Raw genomic sequence first — 24,532 nt, 5'->3', positions numbered from 1 at the left:
TTTTTTTTTCTTCCTCCGGGCAAACTCTTTGAACGCTGCAAAAGGTTGTCAAAATTAATAGCGGTTCAAAACACGCCATCTGGCTGGGACCGCTTCTGTGGGCTGTGTTTTCTATCAGTTTGGACCCAGAGGAGGTGTTTACAAATCTCGAAAGTGGTGGGAATTTTTGCCCCCCACCCATCATCGGCAACTGATAGTACAATGCTCGTTGCATTCCTTACCGGCTGTGGGTAGAAGTGGTTTCCTCATATGCATCCCTCCCTCCCCCAGCAGTGCACAACAAGTTTAGCATGTGCTTCTCCTCAAACAGCATTGCTGCCATCCAACAGGATGGTAAAGAACAAAGCCTGGATCCCATTTCCAGCCACTGAGATTTTGCAGGCAGCTGAGTCATGCTCCCAGTATAATCAGTGGCTCAGCTTGACCTTCCACCTTCTGGAGCTGGGGCCATGGGCTCACATCTGTTCACATCTATCACCACACGGAGACCGGGGCCCATGACAGGCTGCAAGTCCTGCACACAGAGCTGGAGTGTCTGGCAGCTGTAATGTGAGGCCACACAGCTATAGGCATGGCCTGCGGTTCCCACTGCCCTGTGGGAGACAAGTATCATCCGATGCACCTGAAGAAGAATCTGTTCTTGTGACCATTGGGTCCTCACTTTGGGGGAATGGGGATGGCCATGGCTCTTTGCTGTACTGAGCCAGCAAGGTTCCCTTTCGTTCTCCGTATTCCTCAGAGCTGTGAATGGTGTTGGAGATGTGGATGCTCTGCATCATTGCAGGCTCTTTCAAATATTCTATGGGTGAGCTGAGTTTAACTTGAGGAGACAGGGTCAAAATGGGACAGACAAAATGGGTAGCCTGGCCAATGCATCAATTTTGTCACAGTGTTTACATGGGTCTCTGACCATGACAGGCCAAATTCTGATGGCTCTTCTCAGAGTTTTCCTCAATGTTTGATCAAAGAAAAGCCCTGACTGTCCATCTCCCTCTTATTTCCCTCCCTGCTCTAGCTAAACACCTGCAAGAGACAGATTAACATCAACAGATCCTGAGATATTGCTGAGCCTGACTCAGGCTAATCCCATTTGGAGGGAGTAGGTGCTGAGTAAGGACTTTGGGATCTGGTTGAAGAGCTTTGAGAGGAGCTGGCTCAAGAGAAAATCACTTGTATGGGGTGCATCATGGCTGCAGGAGTGTCACTGAGAGCAAAGGGAAGGACAAAAGCTGTCTGGCTGGAGCCATGGGTAGAGGTGGCAATGAAAGATTGCACAGTGGCCTTTCCCCACTGTCTGGCAACTGAACAGGCTGCCTTAGATCTGGGCTTCTGTCTGCTCTGTCCTGTGAGTGCTGCTGAAAGGCGAAGCAGCAACAGTGGGGTTTGTAACCAAAGGATCAGCTTAATAGCAGAATGGCTTTATATGGCTGAGTTGTCTCACACCTTATCTGCAAGAGTCAGGAGAGGGAAACATAATTTGTAGTTTACAGTTACGTGGGGATAATACCATGTGTATTGTTCGGAGGCGGTGGGAGAACTAGGGCAAGCAAATGCCTCAGAGGATGGCAGTGTTACCAGGATACCTTTTCCTCTGCATGTGACTTGAAAATATCCTGCCACAGATCAAATCCTCTTAACAAACAGTTGCTGGAGCAGTTCAGCTGTCTCTTGTCTCTGTGCTTTAAAACTGGAAACACTACAATAGCATGAATAATGGAAGCTAATGAGAAACATGCCAATGCTCCGCTTGGTTTTACTGAAGGAGAATGGCTGGCTGGCAGCTCTTTGTAGATGAGATAATCCTGTCTTATCAGTGTGTGCGCTTTCAAAGGGAGCAGGACAAAGAGTGGGTGTATTTCTGTAGCTAAGATGGTCAACAAGGTTTGCTGCATGTAGGGGGAGGAGGCAGGAGTTTGCCTGGGAAGAGTAAACACTGTCAGAGGCTGCATCCTCTGGTCCTGCGCAGCCCTAGGAGAGACTGAGCCAGTCGGTGAAGATGCAAGGCCTTGAGGGATACCAATCTACAGGAGCGTCCTCACCTTCCCTTTCCTCTTTGCTACAGTGGTAAGGGCACCTGAAAACTCTACAGGGAGATAGATCAGCTCATGAGCTTGTTGGGTAGGACAGAGTGAGAACTGCGGGGCCTCTCACAGTGACCACAAGCTGTGGTTTTGAGGCTTGGAAAGAGGATTCCTCTCCCCCATCCCAGTGGATATTAGCACCTCAGAAAAATACTAACTTCTAACCTGAACACAGTTGTATACGGTGTTGCCAACTGCAACTAGCTGAGTGCAGTATGGCTGACTTAGTTTTCCAAAAAATCTCTCCCTAAGATAAGAAATGGGAAAAACAGAAATCAGACAGAGACCCTCTCGCTATTTACTCAAATTCTGTGCTTTAAGCGCATCTCCTTGATGTCATCCCAGCGGCCAGTAATGGGAACATTCTCAGCTCCTGGCCTTTAGGGCAAGTAAGGAGAGCTCAGGTCGGTGCCAGGAACGGAAGAGTGACTGCAACTGGATCGGACTGCAGGCCTCTTTTCCCCCAGGATCCTGAATTAGCAGTGGTTAATAAAGGATGCCTCTTGAGGAATATAAAAAACAGGGGGATACAGGTTGGTGTGTTCCTGAATACCTCCTTCACCATCAGCCATCTGTAGTTTAGGAATTTCCTGAAGTGGGGATTTTTTCATTTAATAGCTCTTTATGGGTTTTCCCTAAACCTTTTTTGAGCCCCAGCAAATTTGGGGCGTCCATAGCATCTTACGGCACTGAGTTCCATTGCTCAACTGTGTGTTGTGTGAAGAAATATTTACTTTGTTCTGAATCTGTCCCTGTTTTCATTTGATGCTTTGTAGCTTAAATATTGGAAGAGGCAGCAGGCGGTCATTCCCTATTCATTTTCTCTAAGCTACTCTCAAACGATAAACACCTACTGTGTCCCCTCTCAGGTTTCTCCTTCTCAAGCTGAAGAGTCTTGGTCTCATACAGAAGTTATTGCAGACCTTAGTTCATTCTTAAATAGGTCTCTGCCTCTCCTCTAGTCCTGCTGTAGCCTCTAGTGAAGTGGCACAACAGCCATGGGGATGCAGATGCACCCTGGAGGTACCTGACAGCAGACGGAGGTTTGCAGTTTTGCTTTGCTTGTCTGCTAGCATGCACTTTGCTTTTTAAATTGCTTTTGAGCCTTGGACTGGTGCTTTCAGTGAGCACTCCTGGCTTGCTCTTGCTATTGCACAGCATACTTAGTCCCCCATGACTGGGTTTGCCCATCAGTAGACTGGGGAAGAGATAGTACTTGCTCACTGGTTATGGTTGCTCACCCCTTATGAATTTACACTGGCACCGTGGTCAGAGGTTGCCAAGGCCTCCCATTTTTGTATCATCTCATCCCTATAGGGTCTGTGGCACATGTAACACTAGGCTGGGAGATCGGGCTCATGTGATGTGGCTGGGGACGTTGTGGCTTCTTCCCTGACACAACTGGAGGGATGCCTTGAGTTTGCACTGTGTAAAGTGCCTCTGCCCTGTCTGAGTCGCGCTCAGTGCCATAACACTCCCTGCAGATCTGGATTGCTGCAGCCAGAGCTTGTGCCACAGCCCTTTTCCTTGAAATACCCTGCGGTGCTCACAGTGTGACTGCAATTCCAATTGCCCATGCCTGGGAGGGACCCGGCACACACACGCATGCGCACACATGCACCGCACACTCGCTGAGGCTGTTCTGATTTGTATGCTGGTCAAGCTGGATTCGAATGACAATACCATTTATGCTTGCCTTGTATATGGTGATGGTTACATTTCTGACTGTTATTGCTGGGCTGGAAATGTAATTGATTAATCTGGTATTTAAGAAGGGAAAGAGGATTAAGGTGGTGGTGAGGCTGTGCTGCTAGACACTGCATTGACTGCCTCACGCTTTCACAGCTTCAGGTTTTGTTTGCCTGCAAACCAGCTTGTCTGAGCTCCTGAGTTGCTGTTTCTCGTGGCTCTGAGCTTGTTGACAGATCCCTCAAAGCCAAACCTCCTGCAGGGAAGAGAGCTGTAGCCCTGGAGAGATACATGCAAAGAGCTAGTCCAGGCTCCAGGTTTAATTCCGTTATATCTGGCAGCAAATGCACTTGCTGTTTGGCTATGATCAGTCTGCGGGGAAATGTATGTGAGGAGCTTCGTAGCCCAAACACCTGTAAACTTTTGACTGAACAAAGCAGCACAGACCTGGAGAAGGTCCACATGTCCGTGACAGCACAGTTTCAGGGAAGAAATCCCCTTAATGGTTGTACAGAGTGCATGGAGGAGGGGAGACAGAAGATGAACGCAGTATCAGTTGGACTGTGGTCTTAGGGAGTTCCTGCAACATCAGTGCTGGCAGTAGCAACCGCATGCAGACAGGCACTGCTGAGACTCTGCACTTGATGGAGAAATGGCAGCAATATTTCATGTAATATTAATGAGGTCTTAAGTCTTTTGCTTCTTGCAGCTGAGGCTCTCTTTGCAGTCCTTCGTGGTGTTTGGGTCTGAGGCATGAATCTGTGCAGTGATGGTTTTAGAAATGAGAGACTTCTGCTAAGTAATTATGGACACGGGTCTGCTCATTATTGGGCAAATTAATTAAGTTCTAGCAGGGCCCATAAAAGCAGATTTGTTGGCCCATATACCACCTGCACAGAGAATCTTAACAACTTGAGATCTTGTGGTCACAGTTAAATTGGACAACATTGCTGCAAGCACAGCGAAGGTCACCAGTCCTCTCCAGTGATGCATGGCATTATCTTGACTTCTTAGCACAGGAAAGTATTAAGCTTCCACTACTTTCCTGATGAATCAGTTAGGTATCTGAGGTACATGGAGGGTTTCTGCTACCTCCATTCTGTGAGTGTGCTGCACTCACAGATGCATTTTAGATTTAGATTAATTTTACCTTGATTAAATTAAGCTGGACTGTGAAGCTGGATGTTGTGAGGTCTGGACACCTAGTCTTGTGCTGAACTGCTGCAGTGGCTGTAGTGCCTGCCAGAAGGCCAGAGCAGGCGGCTCTGAGAGCACCACCAGAGACATCCGACACAGCTCTGGAAGCGCTGGGGCCAGCCAGGCTCTGCACAAACGCCTTAACCTTCCTGTTCGGTTCCACTCGGGAAGTGTACCGCACACTTCCAGCGTGGGGTATCTCTTCCAGCCCTGTGTGGGCTTTCAGAGGGAGGTGGTTGGAAGCCTCCCCTCTTTTTGTGTTCTGCTCCAAGCTCGTGCTTCCCTGCTCTTTCCCTCCACCTTCTCCAGCACTCCATTGCTGCCAGGCCCTGCACATGCTTTCCAGACACCTTTTCTGTCTTCTCCAGCACTCTGCTTTCCCCTGGCAGACCCACAAGAAGCCCTACAGAAGGGGAAGGGAGAGTCACCGGGACCGGCAGGAGGCCTTTTGAGGCAGCAGCATAAGGTCCTCTTTGTAACACCTTTTTTTTCATCAGTGTGTAAAAGGGGGCAGTAAAGTTTAAAAAAAAAAAAAAAAAAAGCACAGCAAGGGGAATTAATGAAGCAAATGCCAGGAGGGGGCTCCTCCAGGGGCAGTCTGTGGTCCCAGGGGGCTGCTTTGGTGTTCAGCCACCTGCCTTTGGGGCACACTGATGGCCGCTTGCCTGCTGGTGCTTTCACAAGGCTGACAGGAGGTGTAGGGGAAGGCCTGGGGACCTCTCCAGGCATTACTGTACATTAGACTATTTTAGAGGCTGATCAAAGACAGGAGAAACAGTGGAGAAAAGCCCTCCAAGGACTTAAAATGCACCTTGCCACGGGGCTGTCACATTTCCAGCCTTTAAGAGGAAGAAACATCTGACCTTATAATATCTCCCTCTGGGATCCTTTTTTTGTGTCTCAAAAATATTTCTAAAAAGCCTATAGAAAACCTGGCTCAGAAGGAACATCCACAGTTTAAGGTCATGAGCTGAAGTTACAGGTTCATAAAATAATTAAACCATCTTAAGCCCACACAGGAGAGGCTGAAGGCAGCGCCTGGTGCTGCTAAGCTTCTTTTGGCGTTTGAAACCACTAAGTGTGCAGATTATATTGGCTTTAAGCATCTTAGCAGCAGTGCTAAACCGCTGAGAGCAACCACAGGCCTCTAGGGGATTATGTGGACCAGGCACCGGAGGCCAGACAGCCAGACTGTGGAGGTCTGATCTGAGCAGGCACAGTGCATGAAAATGCTGGTGGCTGGTTTGAGTGGTGTCTGCAAGGGAAGCTCCATGCTCTCACCATCACTGGCTCTGGCAGTGAAGTGAGTCCAGCCATCAGGATAACACATAAGGTATCCTCCTGCTAAGGAGGGCGACACCACTAAGACTTTCATGTTCTCCAAAGACCTCAGCACTTTCAAAAAAAAATTGTTTAGCATTCATGGCAGGCCTGGAAAACTGACCAGCTCTTTTTATATCTTTCAAGCATGACTAGTTTTTCTCCACCTCTATCCAAAGATAAAATGACATCTCTCAGCTAAAAAAACCTGAGTACTTGAAGAGTAGTAGAAGAGCACAAGAAGCAGAGCTTGAAGTAGCAATTGGAGCATAAAAGTCTTCTCTGAAGCATTTCCTCCTCTGCCCAGGAAGCTTTCAGAGCCAGGTTGTTACACACCAGTGACCAAGTATTTACACTTAGATAGGTGATCAGAAGGAGGTCTCTAAGTCTGTTGGTGAAAGCCTAGTGCTGAAGGGGCCTCTGTGGCTGTTCTGAACTGCTCAGTCAGCCTCTGGACACTGTGCTGGAGCTGCCCCCTGGAGCTAGCATGAGTCTCCCTCCAGCTTGTGCCCTGATCACCAGTGTCACTCACTCCAGCCTTTGAAAGATAAGAGCCACTGAGCCAAACTGACTTACTACCCTATTTACACCATTGATGAATTTGGATCTTACACTGCTGGCATCTGATTTACGTTTTGTTTCCCACCTGAGACACCCTGAGGGATTCACCCTGTGGGGCTTGACTTTGGGTGATCCCTAGACCCACTTCAGTCTGCAGGGCAGTGCCAGGAGCAGACAGACAGGATAGGGTAGTACTGCCCGCCTTGATCTTTTCCAGGAGGCTGCAGTGTAGCCTGTCCAGTGCTGCTCCCTTCAGCAAACAGGCTTTTCCTCAGAGTCTTGGATGTGTTATTAATAGCTGGCACCACGGAGCTGCTCAGAACAAAAGCTCTTTTGGGCTTTGCCAGGCTCAGGTTTGGTTTAGCTAACACCCTTCGTGCCACTTCTCCCTGCGCATAAAACTTGCTGCTCACCTCAGTGCCATCCTGCATATTCCATCCCTCATGTGGTGCTATGGATGGAGCTGTCGTGGTTCAGCGGCAGCTCAGCCCCACACAGCCGCTCGCTCACTCCCCACCGGTAGATGGGGGAGAGAATCAGGAGGGTAACGCTCGTGGGTTGGGATAAGAACAGTTTAATAATTAAAATTAAAAGAAACAACAACAGAAATGCAATGTAAAGGAGAACAACGAGAGGCGCAAAGCCCCGGGGGAGGGGGGAAGGGAGGGGGAACGAACCGCCGAAACAAACCGCACGCGCCGCAGCCGCCCGCCGACCCAACGCTCACCGCCTCCGCGCTGGCGCTGCAACTGCCCCCACCTCAATATATTGGTCATGGTGTCACGTGGTATGGAATGAACCTGCCATTGGCCAGTCGGGGTCAGCCGCCCCCACCATGGCCCTGCCCCTCCCAGCCCCGCCCTGCCACGCGGCAGAGCGCGGGAAGCTGGAAAGGTAGCCGACCCCCACAGTGAGGAGAAAACCCCTTCTCAGCCAAAACCAGCACATTCTCCACCCCTTATTCCATACCATTTACACCATGCCCAGGTCCCATATGATGCAATACAACCGTACCGACCACCACCCCTCCCCTTCCCATCCTTTAACATAATACACAGACATCATTCCCTTAGTTCATGGACCTTCCCTGTAAAATGTCCATTAAAAATGTCCATTGAGTTCACCCAGTCCATGACTCTGGGCTCCATCTGTTGTATCAGTCTTTCAGGGTGGGAGGGATGGTGAGTGGCGTTGGGTCGCTGCATACCGAGTCAGTCATCGTTCCATCACTGCTGCACTTGTTTCACAGTTGATCTTCCATGGGTTGGGAGGCTCGTACTCTGATATCATTGATACAACGCAGAGGTGACACACAGTATTATATAGCAGTTCACATTGTGCCATGCAGTTCATTGACTGTTTTCGCCCAAAATCAAATCCCCTTGAGGCACACATCGGATTTCTCCATCCTCCCACATCACCCGCCAAGTGCACCCAGGTCCTCGAGCAAAAGCAACCCCACGAATGGGTTTGCCTTTGCCTGAGGCAGGAAGGACCCAGACTGCTTTGCCCAGCATATTTTTCATGTGCACTACAGGGACTCCATCCCCTTCCACAGTATGTAGGATTTCTGACTGGGCAGGGCCAGCTCGGTTGGCAGATCCCCTCGTGTTGACTAACCACGTGGCTTTTGCCAAATGTGTATCCCAGTGCTTGAATGTCCCACCCCCCCTTGCTCTCAGTGTAGTTTTTAACAGTCCATTGTACCGCTCCATTTTCCCAGAGGCTGGTGCGTGACAGGGGATGTGATACACCCACTCAATGCCGTGCTCTTTGGCCCAGGTGTTTATGAGGCTATTTCGGAAATGAGTCCCGTTGTCTGACTCAATCCTCTCTGGGGTGCCGTGTCGCCACAGCACTTGTTTTTCGAGACCCAGGATAGTGTTCTGGGCAGTGGCGTGGGGGACAGGAGATGTTTCCAGCCAGCCAGTCGTTGTTTCTACCATTGTAAGCACACGGCGCTTGCCTTGGCGGGTCTGTGGGAGTGTGATATAGCCAATTTGCCAGGCCTCCCCATATTTATATTTCAGCCATCATCCCCCACACCACAGAGGCTTTACCCGCTTCGCTTGCTTGATTGCAGCGCACGTTTCACATTCGTGGATAACCTGCGCAATAGCGTCCATGGTCAAGTCCACCCCTCGATCACGAGCCCACCTGTATGTTGCATCTCTCCCTTGATGGCCTGAGGTGTCGTGGGCCCACCGAGCTAGAAATAGTTCACCCTTATGCTGCCAGTCCAGATCCACCTCAGCCACTTCAACCTTGGCAGCCTGATCTACCTGCTGGAAAGGTAGCCGACCCCAACAGTGAGGAGAATTAACCCCTTCTCAGCCAAAACCAGCACAGGAGCCTTCCCAGACAGGCTGTCAGAGCCTATGATCTTCAGCAGACGCATTAACTGTGTTAACCTTTGAAGTAAAGTGAATTTCTAATGTAAGAATAGCAGAGGCCAACGTACAACCTTCTACCTTCCCCTGCTTTTTTTCTCACCATAAAAAATGCTTTGGCCTCTTCCATGCTTACTACAGCAGTTTTGCATGGCTTAGCCCATGTTTGCCTCATCGTGTCAGTCCACACCATTCACTTGTAAGGAATTTCATCCACGCCTTATAGAAATTGAGGAAGACGAGGTTGGGAAGGCTCCAGGGCACAGGTACTGCCTCAGTGATTGCAGGCAGCAGTGCTGAAAAGGAAGAAGACCAGAGGGAAAAGTGAGCTGCTTTGGAGAAGCTTACCTTGAGAAAGATGCTTGTAAGAGCAGTGACCAAGTGCCTCGCTCCTTTGCACCGCCATTCCACAGGGCAAGGAAAAGGTTCCACGGTGCTGTTCCGCAGACCTACCCTGGACCCAGAGGGACTGCTGATGGGGTACCCGGCACTCAGCATCCCTCTCCGCACTTCCTGGTGTCAGGTGGTGTTTGTTATCCTGCAGGCTGATGCCCAAGGTGCAGCCTTACAGTGAAACAGGACAGTTGATCCCAGGGAGGATTCCCCCCCTTTTTTTATGCGGTTTGAGCCAAATATAGGGCTGCTCCACGAAGAATGTGTTTGCGTGCCCAAGGCAGTGAGCCTGTGCTTTGTAAGGAATAGCAGGTCATGTCCAGGAGGCAGGGCCATGGTTGCAGGCCACATCCCTTGCAGGGCCATCCAGCTTCGGTTCATCATAGGCGACCCTTTGGCTGGACAGGACAGGATGGGATGCCGAGAGGATGCAGTAGGGCAGTGGCAAGGGGTGCACCCCATGGTGGGGATACCCCAGTGGGATGCTGCTGCTGGCAGTGCATCCCCCGTGGCAGCCACCTTCTTTGGACAACTGTCAGACCCCCTTGTCCAAAACGCCACAGATCATAGGCTGGCTACCTTTGAATTTCCTCCCATCTGTGCCATCTAGTGCCCAGTACAAGAACTGGGACTGACCCAGCCTCTCACCCACAGGGGAACAGCCCGGCTGCTCTGGAGAAGAGGCTCTCCTCTCCCTGGGCCAGGCAGGGATGTGCTGGGAGGACCCCTGAGATGCCGCACCGCCTGCATGGAAAATCCCACTTAGCTCCAGGTAGGATTGCAGCGCACAGGTGTGCCTGTGGGGCAGATGGAGCAGGGAGAGTGACGCTGTTTGGAGGCTGGAGGTGAGGTGAGGCTGGGTGATATTATTTTGCCAGAGGCTCCAGGTAGGGAGAGGAAGGCTCAAAACTCTTGGGAATCCTGCCTTTGCTTTTCAGGCATTGCATTCCCATGGCGTGCTCTGACACTGCACGTGTGTTTTAAGCGACGAAAATACTGACCTCTTTCAGAACTGGAATTCTCCTATTTGGATAGATTTCAAAGCTATTCCAAGGGGAGCTACAGTTAGCTTTACTTACGTGAATTCCCTAGACTGTAAAACACTTTGGTTTTCAATACAAGCACAGGTTATTGGACATAATCTTTGTGTTATGCCATTTCTTAGGTAAGTTCCTTGCACTAAGTCGTTGTTATTTGAAAAAGCTTCTATAGCTGTAGCTTAATTTGCCATTGATTCTTAACTCTGCCTCTGTCCTTTTTCTCCTTTTCAAAGGAACACTTTTCTTCTTTACAGACCCAGTTTCATTTATAAGCTTTAAATAAGAGGTGATGAAACAGGAGCTAACAAATTCTTGCTTCTTTCTTGCTGCATTATTTCACAAATTTGTATAAGATATTTAATGGTGGTAAAAAGAGCTGCTAACTCAAACCCATCAGTATATATCTGTCCTTCATATTAGTTTGTCACAGCCAGGCATTATATATTTCTCTATATTGAATTTCAGCTGCTTTTATTTGCCCTGTTTCACAGATGTTTTCTGGTTTCTGCAAGCTCTTTGAAATTTTCCTGATGTCCTTTGCTAGCTCCATATGTTATCTTCTGCCATTTCATTACTGGGCCAGAAGTAAATATATTGAACATGCTGCTTCTAGCATTCAGAGAGCACCCCTCTCAGCTTTTTCCACATGAAGTTTTGATCATTCGTTCTTAATTTGTAATGGATTCAAAATTATCTGATATCTTCTTCCCAGAGTTTTTATTAGCAACTTAAGGGAGTTAGTAGTAAAATAATTTAAGGAGCAGATAAACATATTCTTCTTCTTGGGATCACATCTAGGAGTCTGTGAGCTCTGCTCTTCTTTGCTTGTGAACTGTATCTGCTGGTTTGCTCCCTGTGAAGCTCTGCAGGTTTGCCTCTCCAGGATATATTGCACAGGCACGTCATGCTGTTTCTGAAATGTACATTTGCCTACTAATTTATTTTTTTTTTCTTGGTACTTAAGTAAGCCTGATTGCTTAGAAAGTCTCAGTAGCCTTTTTAAATATGCAAAGGTAGAATTGTCCCTTAGCATGTGATAGGTTTGGGAGCTGGCATGCTCAGAGCTCTCTGGGGCCTGCTATTGATCTTGGCACGTTACTGCTTTTGAAGGGCCTGATCTTTGAAACCAGGGCTGCAGGAAGTAATTTTAGATTGTTTCTGCATCCTGCTGAGCACTGAAACGGTGACGATTTCAGTGGGACGGAAACTCGTCTTGAAACTGACGCAGTGTTTATCTGCTTTCCCTACTTAGTGCTTCATCCTCCTGGAGGTGGTATTCTGCAAAGCATCCCCTCCGCAGCGGGAGGCCAGGCCTAGTGTCAAGCCCCCACTTGCCCAACGCTGAATTGGTCCCAGCTGTGTGCTGGAGGGCTCTGAGGAGCCTGAGCTCAGGGCAGGCAGGTGTTTTGCTGTGCTGCCTGCACGGCTCTTTGCACGCCTGTAGTTGCTCTTCTGAGCCCGAGTGGTGCGGCAGCAGGGCTGGTTCTCCAGCGAGCTCCTGGGTTCTCACAGGTCTGTAAGCTCCTTTATTGCTGTCTCTCAGGTCTTTGGGATTTGTCATTTCTAGGGCCTCAGACCTTCCTCTGTGTAATTTGATCCCGATTCTGTTGGTGTGCCACAATCTACACAGGCGTTAAAGCATTTGTGTGAGGTGGGTGCCCACAAGAGTGCTTTCTGCGGTTTGTCCCCAGAGCCCTTAACAGGAGAGCCCAAAATCTCTGTATTACATGCAAGGGAACGGAGGCCTAGGCAGGCCACGTGATTTAGTGCAATTATTTAGCAGCAGAAACAGTACTAAACTCCCTTGCACGCCCCAAGCCTCAGCACTGTAACCCCAAGGCTTATGCGTTTCCCTTCACCCAGCCCGTGGCAGAGTCTGTGCAGGTGCCCAGCTGTAACCTGGGGAGGTCTGGTGCAGGGGACTTGTTCCCCTGTGCTGAGGAGGTGCTCAGCCGTACAGGCACCATCTTCCACTGGGGCATGGTAGCTGCTCTGCCTGGGTATCATAGGGGTCAAGACCTGGGCAAGGCTGAGCCTGGCTCTGGCTGGCCTGTCTGGTTAGAGCGGTGCAGGGAAGCAGTCGTGCAGCAGCTGAGCTCCTGTCTCCCTAAATGTGCGTCCCAGCCTTAATTACGGTGACACTGCCGCCTGGGTGTAATTAGCAGTTGAGAAATTTTGCGTGTGATTTTAATAAGCTGAGAGTAATGCAATTTGTCTTTTCTATGAGATGCTTTGCAAACAAAAACTGTAATTAAAAAGCACACACAAGGCAGACAGCAACTGCGCGGTGTGTGCGTTACTGCTGGATGTGCAGCGGGTCTGGCACAGGTGTCCCCCTTTGGTGCAGTCTTCATGGTGGGGTTCCTGAGGGACCAACATGTGAGAACTGCAGGGTTTGGCTCAATTGTGTGTTTTACAAAAGGCTCTTCCCAGTCGTTACAGCTTCCCTTTGATATGATGTTGCTCCTTGATCAGGACGATTCTCCTGGGTGTCATCCTCCCCATTGCTTTTCATTCCTGTTATCATTGTTTCTGTGCTCTCCTCTGCTAGCCCAAATTAGCTCAAGGGTGGTGGGACCTCTGTGGCAGAGGCCAGTGAGGCAGTCAGGGTGGTGTGGGGTGAGGCAGGAAGCCCTTTCAAGAACAGCCAGTGTTTCTGGTAGCCTCGGATCTGAACAGCTGGACCAAGCCCTGGACTCTGCCTCTCTTCCCTGCTCCTTCCTGCTTTCTTGGGAGGGTGGGAATAAAAAGTCTCTCTTATCTCATCTGCTGTCTCTGCACAGGCCTGCCCTGCCCTGGACTGCACTGGAGTTCAAAGTTGATTTCTGGTCATGGGAGCGCTCATGGGAGAGCATCCCCCTTGAGCCCCCAACGTCTGTTTTCCCCAAACCCCCATTACACACCAGACTGACCTCACCAGCAGATCATCCCTCTTCCCCAGTGCCTGAAGCAACTGTGCAGGGAACAAGGTGGGGGGAAGGGAGGCACAGTGGCTATCAGAAAACGGTTATGCTGTCTCCCCAGGCATCAGAGGGATATGTGCCTGACATCTGGGGGAGGGAGGAGAGTGGGAATATCAACCCAGACTGTGGGAAGCCCCTTTGCCTCCATCTGCAGGGAAAGGAGAGGGACTTTGTCTGGGGAGGCCACTTTCCCCCTGCAAATGTCCATTGGTACCTGATGGCACTGGCTGCTGCAGCTCTTGTAATTTATGGGGTGCCTATGTTTGTAGTACCCCTCCTCTTGACCTGTGGGAGACACCATGATCTTTGAGAGTGCAGAGCCAAAGAAATGACTGTGATTTCCCACCTGTTGCCATTTCTCCCTGCCTGGGAGAAGTGGTATGAGGTACCAACCAGGTTGATAAGGGCGGGGGTTAAAAGCAGCTTATTCACTCATATCCCTTTGTGCTGTGCCACGCAGGTGAGACCGGCCTGCTGCCTGCTCTGCCAGCTAATTGCAGCCCTGGCACATTGGGAAAACAAAGCCTTCTCCAGAGATCAGGTTGAAATGTGGTAAAGGGATCTGTGATTCCCACTGCAGTGGAAACGGCAGCAGGTGTGGGCTCAGCAGATGGGAAGATATCCAGCATCTGCCCCATCCCAGCGCAGAGAGGCTATGGAGCCAATGCAGAGCAACGTGGCTGTGTGGGATGGAGGGGGACAGCTGATGGGGCCAAGCTCATGTGCAAGCTTGGTCACTGTGCAATGCTACTTGTCCAGTCTCTGCAGCGTGCATGCTCCTCCAAAAGCCATGGCAAGTGGCTCTTCCCAGGAGCCACGCTGGTACAGCCTCTGCCTCCTGCCCAGCTGGCCCATTCACAATTTCCAAGATAGGTTGCAGGTGCTTTGAGGCCGAGGCTTGTGGTTCCGACATTTCAAAAGCGAAGGCCATCTCTGGTGCCCTTTGCAGCACCAAAACAAACAAGCCTAAAGAAGGCTGGCCCAGGGGCCAGATAAACCAGGCACTTTTCTCCCATCTAGGGCTTTGGGACCTGTATTTGAGATGTGAGTCTTGTTCTCCTGATAGCAGGTTGCTTCTCTCAGGACAGGAGATCAATTGGTGTCTGAGCACTTATCCCAGTCCAATGTTATGCTCTGCCCAGGGGAGATGCTGTGAGCATCAAACCTGCCAGGTTTCTGCACTCAGATGCAGAGAGGCTCCTCTCTCTGCGGCCTTTTGTATTAACTTTGTGACCACCATCCTGGAAAGGACAGAAACATCCAGTGATTTCAGCGTATGACCTTGGGCTGGTGGAAGATGAACATACTTGACTGCTTTGCTGAAGCATGGGCTGTGACAGGAGCCTGCCCCATTGTACAATGGTGTCCACCCCACGTACGGGCTACAGCTCAAGGATGTTTTCACCAAGATTAAATCTGCACCATGCATTTCCCACTTAAGGTCAAAACTGTTGGGTTGCAAATGGCCACACAGAGATGAACTGTATTACCCCAGTCTTAACTGGACTGTGAGCCCAAAGGACTAGGGGAGTACTCAGAGCTGCAGGGAGTGGCATATTTAGAAAGCAAAATCCATTCATTTCCCAAGGCTGTTGTTCTGGGGAGCAAACAGAGTGTGTGAGGTGCTGAGAGGCGTTAGAATAAAACAAATATAAGTCCAGATTCTCACTTACAGCATGAGCTGTCTGACACGATATGTGATGATGCATAGTGCTATATGAATTATCTGTGCCGCTGCTGAGCACCCCCCTCACCTGCCCACAGGGAAAAGGGTCCTGCTGTAAATTAGAGTTCCACAGCCCATGTTTCTGGGTGTTCATCCCAGAGATGGGTTTGCCCTCTGGATACTGGTGGAGGTATAGCCAGAAAATACTTAGCCCCTGCCCACTCAGTGCAAATTAGCCCTTTAGATAAAGCCTTCTTGGGGGCTCAGTGAAAATTCCTCCCACACAGCACCTAGACAGCCATCAGTAGCTCTTTGCTCCTGCAGCACCCTCGGAGATGGGCTGAGCAGCCCTGCAGTGTGCAGTGGTGGGGGCTGGCACCAACAGGCCTGGTGATCAGAGCTGATCCTGTAGCAGAAACTGCTGAGAAAGGGACAAGAAGTTGTGAGGCTTCCTGAGAAGTGCGGCTCTCCCTAGGTGAAGTTTGAGCAGGCTGCGCACACAGCCCTCTGGGGCTGAGCCCCAGGGCAGCGTTCGTTCATGTCCAGGAGTAACTTCTAAGCCTCACATCTCTGAGCCTCACTGATTCTTAGGCAGAATGGAAAAAATATTTGTGGAGGTTTGTATAGTGGACCTTGACTCTTCCTGGGAGAAGTCCTTGTTCCCCTGATTTTAGGGTCCTCTTGCTTTGGTTGTACTTTAACAACAATTAGTCACCCAATAACTTCCTATAATAATCAGCAAGTTTTCCATTAAGTGGCAAACACCTTGAACTTCTTCCCACCTCCTCTGCTGCAATCTAATCTGCTGTCATTTTTCACAAGGAGACATGTTTTATTCATTTCCTGTTTACAGTGGGGGAAAAACATGAGAAGCAGTAAAAACAGCAGCTGATGGAGCTCCAGGTGCTGCGCAGTTAGACCATTGTCAGCCTCTGCATTTGTCACTTCCAGCTGCATCTGGATTTACTGTATGTATCGGACACATGACAGGGAAGAGAGGTGATGTCTAGCAACATGCTTAAAGGAGATTAGGAGGAAGATTCCTTATTCCAGCCTGGGAACTGACCTGCTCTGAAGCCCTGGGCAAGATTGACTGTGTTGCCCTGTCTCTAAAGTGGGGATGTGAATGCTTTTCTCATGTTGCCCTGTAACATTCACTGGCCCTGATACTAGCTTAAAATGCTATTAAGTTGTAAAAATTTTTGTGATGATGATAAGGATTTGGCAATCTGAATAGGTTATGGAGTTTGGGTATCTTCCTGCAGATGCAGTGAGCACCGGAGGCTGTGATTTGGTAGGCAGCTTTACATGGTCTCCCCTGTGTCTCTCCCTCTCTTACCATGAGTATCAGCAGACAAATAGGGGAATGGGCCTATTATAACTCTGTTCTTCCTCTTTGTCCTTACAATTTGGTTAGAGCTTACTCTGCCACGCACCCAGGATGCTTAGGCTGTCTCCAATCTAACCTGTAGAAGACATGCTGCACCTTGAGCAAATGGGGAGCTTTCCTTGCGATGGACATGTCTGCTGCAGAGGTGGTCGTGCTGAAAATTGCCTGCCAGGGGTGCAGATGTCTTCTTTGGATAAGGATATCAGAACAATTAGATGTTCATTGTTTCTGTTTTGATCCCAACTGCTCCAAAGTCAGGCCCCCTTCAAAGCGACAGAACAAGAGGGAGTAGTTTACTGAGATCATGTTTATGTAATTTGCAGGGAAGTGTAAATGTAGTGAGCAAATCTTACATATGTAAGAGAAAGTTAGTTTGTCCTAGATCTAAAAAAATTTTATGCAGCCTTCCTAGAAGTTAGAAAGGGATCTAACTTAGTTACATACTGTCTTTTGAGTCCCTTGATGCTCATTTACCCATTCCTTAAGGTAAATGAGATTCAGACCATGATCTGGTGTACAGGAACACTCCTTGCAGTGTTTTAAAGAGCTCCCTTACTTAGGATGGCACAGTGTTATATGAACAGGACAGAGGAGATCTCTGGCTGAAAAATAACCTGAGAAGGGGAAAAAGTAAGATCATTCTCCAGCCCGGTTCATTATATATTGCACAAGCAGGTCTGCTTGCAATAGCCATTCCCACATCTCTCTTCCCCACCCAAACTAAGAACTAGCCTAAGAAATCTGCACTGTCATTGTGGGATTTTGATTCTGTGAGCTGGTGGCATTTATTTGGCTGCTGTTGCATGATCCTGCAGATCTTGGTACTGTTGCTGGTAGGTGACAGCAACTCTATGAATTCTACTTTGTGAAAGCCTGGGGTGACTCCTGCATTTTCCAGTTGCATCAGCTGAGAAGGCATACAATTCTGTTAGAATTGTCATCTCCTTTATACAGCTATCCCAGAGATACTTGACCAATAATTTGTAAGCTCTGAATCAATGTTTGACACATTGTCCTAATTCATGACACAGTTATTCATGGTCAAAAGTGAAAGATCAACAAAGCTGTAATGAAGGAAATGGAAAGTTAATTCTTTTTCCTTTGGAGAGCAACAGTACATCCTTGAGAGATTTCCTCTCCATTCACAGGCTACAAGACTTCCTCGGATGGAGAAGGGCAGGATGTGCCTCTCAAGAACTTCCTTGGTCAGTGTCCAGGACACCACCTTTTACAGGATGCACGTTCCTTCTCCTCCACAGATGGCCATGGAGCTGGGCAGTGCTCCAGCATCAGCTAGCTTCAAAGAGTGCAGGAATGGGATTTTCCTAGAGGGTGGTATGGGGGTGACAGTGCTCTAATGCCAATGGTGTCCTTGCTGTTAGGGCTTGTGCCACAGGCAAAACCAGCAACTGTCAGAGTATTGTTCAATGCATGAAGAAAAGGAAACAACTTTGCCAGTACGGATTCACTCCTGGGACTACCCAACAGCAAAGTATTATCTCCATTTAAGTCTGATCTTCCCTTGCTCTCCACCCTCTATGCTGTTCCCTTTACCGTGAGAAAGTATGGCAAAGAAAGTGTCTGACCACTCTGTTCTCAGCTTGCCCTGTGAGCCAGGAATTCCTCAGGGACAGGGAGAGGGAAGGGTGGCTTGGCTTTACTGCTCAAAGATATGACTTCGTCACATTACTCTCCCTTTCTGACCACTCCCATATATAAAGTCTTGCGGCCACTTGGCTCTGTGCCACTGATCTTGCTTTTGAAATCCCTGCTTCTGGGAACCCTTGAAGAATACAGGGCAAGAGAGCAGGGCAGAAGCGTCTTCTTTTGCTGTCACTAGCAGAAGGTGAACTGCACCCAGAGAAAACAGAGCTTTTAAAATAGTGAGTAAACAGCATGATTTTGTCTTATCATCTCCGTATTTTGGTTGGATCGGGGTGTGAAATAGAGGACTTGTTTCTTTCCCTTTATTACCTACCTTTCCAGCTCTTTAATCATTAATAAATCCTTAATCTTTAATCTTTATTAAAGTGTAACTGTTTCACAAGCCTTCAGGCTCAGGTTTGAAGAGCAAGTGTTCCTCTTTTATAGGGTTTGCCAGGTCTTGATCTACTATGCTGACTTTGGATTCTCTCAGTTAATGAAGGCCAGGTCACAAGCAGCAGAGTCTCTGCCCAGGCAATCTCAACAGCTGCTGATTCACCCTTTAGGGGAGCTACTTAACACTGTGGCTTGATAGGGTCAGCAGTACGTGAACTGATGGTTTCAAAAGGAATTGGGTTTTCTGACAGAGGCTGATCAGAGAAAGGAGCTGGGAGTCTAGTGACCTGGGATCTCAGTCAGGTCACTGGGCAAGCTGTTTCACCTCTGCATGCCCCATCCAACCCTTTGAAGCTACCCTATCTACCACCCAACTTGATGCTGCTCTTTCACTCCTTATTGGGTTGAAAAGATCTGTGGAAAGGTAGCGTTATAAGACTAAATCTCAATTTGACCCTGGTTTTGTGTGTAGTATGGCATGCTGGTAAGCAAAGTGCTGCTTTAGCAGTCTGACAGAGGAAAGACTCAAAACTACCAGAGAAGTCAGAGCTGTGCAAACACTGGAAGGCAGCTTTCATGGGTTCCTAACGATGAGAAATTCTTACTTAAGTCAATGTCCAGCTGGCAAGTAGTCCTCTTCAGAGAAAGCTGGGCCTACAGAGTGGGTTGAATTTCAGAGATCTTGCATACCTCTTCTTTCCATATAATTCTGTGCTTCTAAGTGGTAACTTGGAAAATGCAGACCCTGTTGGGATGGGAGGTCAAGACTGGCAGGTTTCTTACCTGGCAGCAAGGGGAGAGGCCAGGAGGCAGGTGCAGAGCCAGAAGAGCTGCAGGGACAATGGGATGATGCTGGGGGTGTCTTCCAGAAGCAGAGTGGAAGGGCAATGCTGTGTGAGAGAACTGAGCTCCTGATGCAGAGCAGGGAGAGCACTCAGCAGAGTGCATGTCGGGGTTAGTCATGGATGGGGAAGCTGGCCTGTGGAAGCAGAAAGAAGCGTCCTGAAATAAACCCAGCAGACCACATGTAATTCTTTGTAAAGAAATTTCTTTTGCAAGGAACTATCAAGGGCAACTGTATTTGTGTGAGAAGGAACAGGTTCTGCCCAAGCAAATGAATATTTAGACACATGAAGGACCAGAACAGCACCCAGGAGACTGTGTGCTCATTACCAGAACAAAAAGAATGGCCCTCTCCTACATATACTTGGACAACAAAGACCTGCTCCTGCTCTTGGCTGTTTCTTATGCTATGGTATCTCCATCTCATGGTGATTACTAATGCTGAATCCAACAGCTCTGGTTACCTCTCTAGTGGAAGAGGTACAACATCCCCCACTGAAAATCCACTCAGTCCCCATATAGCTGTTTTGTTTGTGCTGAAACCCTTCTAACATATGATGGGCTGTCCAGGACCAAGGCTCTTCTCTCATTCCAGCACAAGGTCCCAGTCCTGGGCTGTATTTCCTGATCCAGCTGTCTGCAGCAAGCAGGAGTCAGACCATGGCTACTCCAGGAGAGGCAAAGTTACTCAAAACAGCTCCATGGCATTAAGACACTCCTCTATCTGTAGAGCCTTGATTTAGCAAAGGCAGGTGAATTTAAGCAGGTAGCTAAATATTTTTTTCAGTTGGAAACTGAACTCTTTTCCAAGTTCTGCTGAAGTCTGTGGAAACCTCTTCAGGGAATGCAGTCTCGAGTTCATTTATTGTTTTAGAATGGAGGTTTCTTGGCTGATTCGTCGTTTTTGGTTTGCCTTTTTTCCCCCCATCCAGATGCTTTCCAGTCTATAAAGTAAATAGTTACCTGCTATGGCAATAACATTAAAAACACCCTTCTGCAGAGCACCAAGAGAGTCCAAACTTCACCTGTGATCTAAAAGCTTTAATGCGATGTGAAGGATAGGCCCAAATGCAGCAGTCAGGCTAAACTGAAGAAAACCTCTAGCCTTGAGAGTGGGCATAGTTTGGGTATATTTCCCCTTTTAGTTTGTTTTTTCCCCTTTTAGTTTCCCTCTTTCCTACTCTGTAGTCTTTTTTTGTCCTCCTATCTGCCTCCTTCATTGCCTCTTCCACCAGTTTAAGTTTTCTTCTTTCCCCCATGTTATTCACTCTTCTTTCCCCCGTCTTCCTTCACTAGCCCTCTCCCCTCTTTTATTCTGGGATGGTGAGGTTGAGGGGAGGCTGTGCAGGACTGTGTTGCTGAGCTGATTGCTGGCGGCTGTGGGGACAGGCAGGTCTGTTAGCTGCAAGAACACAGTCTCTTTGGATGCCTGGCAGAAAGGCTTTGCAAAGATGAAAGGGCTTCATAAAGCTGATAAATAAATGGTACAGATTTATGTATTTTTTGGAAACGGTGGAGCTTGACATAAAAGGTATGCATAAAGACTGAGTTAGGCAGTGGAAAGATAATGAATTGAGGAAAACTGATAAAAGACAGGCCTTGAACAGAGGACAGTCACCCTTTTCTGGAAGGGAGGAGCTGAAGGTTTGCATTTATCACCAGGTGGGACTTGAAATGAGATAAGGTTTAATGAATTGGTCCTTGTTACTGTTATCATGCTCACTTTGGCATACTGAGTTGTTATAGAAAGTAATTTGAACAGGAAATAGAAAAAAAGGGTTAACATCCTTTATTAGCAAAATCAGGAAAGTGCTCTTACAAAACAGAATACCACTAGTAAGCTGTTATTTCTTTCATGCATACATACTGTCTGTCTGGCAGAACCAGATAACACAAGATGTAGAAATAGCGTTTCAAGGAAAGCTCAGGAAATAGCTTTTTGCAGTGGCCCTTCTTATAACCTAAGCTAACCTAATCTACCTATCAGTACACCAGTCATAATCCATTTGAATGTCTTATACCACTGTCCAATCATCATCTCCTTTAGATTTATAGATCTTCTACATCTGGAATATCATTGTAATAACTTTACAAGAATCAGAATCCATTCGGATCATAACAATTTTATTAATATGCCAGCGGCATGAATTCTTGATGTAAGAAAATGTCAGCCTCAGAAGGCTTTATCAAACCTTTCCCCCTTTAAACACATCCCAGTGGCCTTTGTCAAAGGTTCCTTCTGCACAGCAATCGACAATGCCTCTGTCTGCCAGGGATCCTCGTCAGCTCTCACACCACAACACTGTCTCAGTAACACTACTTCAGCTACCTCTGTGGGAAGAAGAATATAAACAGAACTGCGCCATGTGCCTGGCAAGAAAGGATTAATAAACCTGCCTATTTACCAGTTATCTTTCATTTAGCTTACTTTTGCCGCAGGGAGGAGCATGCTTGTGTGGATGATTATGGGAAACCGGACTTAATAAAATGAGAGCATGTGGGTTTAGTGAGTTCCTCCTCTTTGAGCAGGTGTGTTATAGTGGAAGCAACTCTCACTGGAGGGGAAGGAGGTGCTTTGGCTGTTAACAAACATCTGCTTATTTAGTTTCAGCTCTGAAAGTCAACTGTTGTGTGCCTGCTCTTACTCAGTTTGACCTATTGCATGCTAGGCAACTTTTCCAGTTCCTAGAGTACCTTTTCTCTTAAGAGTTTGCCAGGGCTTTCTCAGGACTAATCTCTTTTTTTGCATCAGCATTTCTTATGTTGTGTTTAGCTTAAATTAGGACTGCCTGCTACCCCTGCAGCTGGTACTTCTACTGGTTGCCTAGTAGTGGAAGAGTGGAGCAAGGGTTCAAAAGGGAAACTGTTATTTACTGAAAGAAGCTTTACATGTTTATTAACATCTCTGTGTTACCAGGCACTTAAGATACTATTTGGTGTTTATGTTCAGGTAGTATTGATTGCAACATTGCTCTGTTAGAGGGGAAAGACTTCCTCAGGGCAAAAATAGCTAACCTGCAAAATGAGGACGTCTTGTAACAGCTTCTATTCCAATAAAGCACTAGTTAAAACACCAGGAAATTGAGACCTTGGATTGCATGTCCTACCACAAAAAGGAGGAGTCTGAACTGTAGATGTGGTTGCATGATCTGCGTAGTTGCTGGTGTTGCTTCGTGAAATTCCTATGGAAAAATCAACAGGAGGTGAGGAAAGGAACAAAAACTGCCCAGAGTGCCTTCAGGGTGCCTGATGCTTTTCAGTATCTGCAGGTCCTGTTTCAAGAGCTGCGAAGGCATTGCTTCATACACTGACAGATGCACTCCTTTAGAAGAAGGCACAAATGGAGCTTTCACTCTGTTGCTCAAGTTTCAATGTAATAGCGTGTGCTAATTTTTGGAGAATGTTAAAGATGACCATGCCATGAACATAAAAAATGGAAAGAGGTGGCAATCCCTGCAGGAGGTACTGTTTTCTTTTTTTTTGTAATAGGTTGAGATGTTGAGATTAACAAGGCAGCAATGCACCTGCATGAACCATGTTATTTCTGTTTGAGGTGTGACTCGGCTGCTTGAAACATGCAAGGCTGAGCTATAAAAGGACAATCAAGTAGATTAATGCCTAGGCAGAGATACTTAACAGTTCTTAAAAACTATGTACAACTGAAATGAAGTAGTTGTGCATAGCGCAACCTGTGTATAGTAAGCTATTCACCTATCGGAACCAGAAACACTAGCTTCAGGTTTCCTAACTTTCTCTGACCCCATCCTCAACTCTACTTATGCAGAGGTGAAAGAGCAACTTGCCGAGGAGCATCCAAATTATTCCAGCCCTGTGCCTGTAAGAACATGCCACAGATGAGACTGCGTTGCCCTTGAAGAAGGACATAGGAATTTGATTAATTTTGCTGGCTCACTGTTGTAAAACTTGCCTTTCAGCAGTGGAGGTGAAGAGTAACAGTTGGATAATTATGATTTAGAACAGGGGTTTCTCACAGCTATCAGCCTTTCTGTGTCGCCTTGCAGCCTCTAAGACAAATATGGTGACAGGGAGACGCTCTTCTGACCTAGACCTACTTCAGTGACATAGTTTTATAGTTCTAAAGTTGCTATTAAGCATAAAACCTAGTACCATCACACCTATGGGGTTGGTAAATTAAGAAAAAGGTTCAGTTCAGTAAATTGCATCTTAAATTCCTCTGTAAAATATTCATCACTTAATAGCAAAAGTGTGACAGACCGAAAGTATAATTGAGTTTGTTTGGGGCAGATTGTCTGCTTTTTCAGAGGATAGTTGTTTTGGAACAGCTGCTATTGCAATCTTTTCTGTGGAGGATCATGGGTCTCACATCAATAAATTAGATACAGTGGGAGTGGTATGTGTTACTAATGGGATATGGCCCAGAATCTGAATGTGTACTTTAGACTGGCCAGTAGGAACAGCAGATATGTCAAACCCTTCTGAGCCTGCAGAGTATTTTCTGTGCCAGTACCTACTTTCCAGAAAGCTTCTGTTTTTGCTCAAGATCTCTTGGACAATAGAAATATAATGGAAGGGACCTGCCCCCTTGATGCAATGTCTTGAAAGGGATATTTGAAAGTCCTTTTTGAAAGATGGGCACATGCTAAACCCCTTCCAAATATGTCTGTTTTATAATACTGATTTTACCCGACATAAATGTTAAACAGAACTCTGTTTTGTTGTTATTACAGAAAAGAAGGTGTATTTTTAAGCAGAGGAAATATGGCTCACGTTCCCCAAAACTTTTACTCCTGGAGCTAGGCCAAACTTTGTTAACAAGTCATTGTAGTTCAGCTACCCTCCTTCTGAAGTAAGTAAAGATGCAGTGTATCAAAGGTTGGAGTGGGGCAGAGGGACTGGACAGGTTTGGAATTGAGACATTAACCACTTGACTGATCCTGGTAGGTCAAACAATAGCATCTCGCAGTGCTGACTGGCATC

At 47.6% G+C, this 24,532-nt stretch overlaps 1 protein-coding gene across 5 annotated transcripts in view; it reads left to right on the top strand.

Annotated features, from left to right (window-relative positions):
- The window catches only part of GGT1 (gamma-glutamyltransferase 1), a 62,616-nt gene that overhangs the window by 17,037 nt on the left and 21,047 nt on the right, over positions 1 to 24,532 (top strand). Inside the window, exon 1 of one of the 5 annotated variants that reach the window (XM_064465871.1) lies at positions 10,290 to 10,403. The exons of 2 other annotated variants lie outside the window; for them this stretch is intronic. The gene's annotated coding sequence lies outside the window, so the exon portion shown is untranslated. Of the gene's footprint in view, positions 1 to 10,289; positions 10,404 to 12,120; positions 12,184 to 18,489; positions 18,574 to 24,532 lie in introns of those variants that run through there. 2 more of the 5 variants (XM_064465874.1, XM_064465875.1) reach the window with 2 other exon arrangements.

This window comes from Phalacrocorax carbo, chromosome 15, assembly GCF_963921805.1.
Source record: "Phalacrocorax carbo chromosome 15, bPhaCar2.1, whole genome shotgun sequence".
In the NCBI taxonomy this organism is placed as follows: domain Eukaryota; kingdom Metazoa; phylum Chordata; class Aves; order Suliformes; family Phalacrocoracidae; genus Phalacrocorax; species Phalacrocorax carbo.
This window is presented reverse-complemented; position numbering and strand designations above follow the sequence as displayed.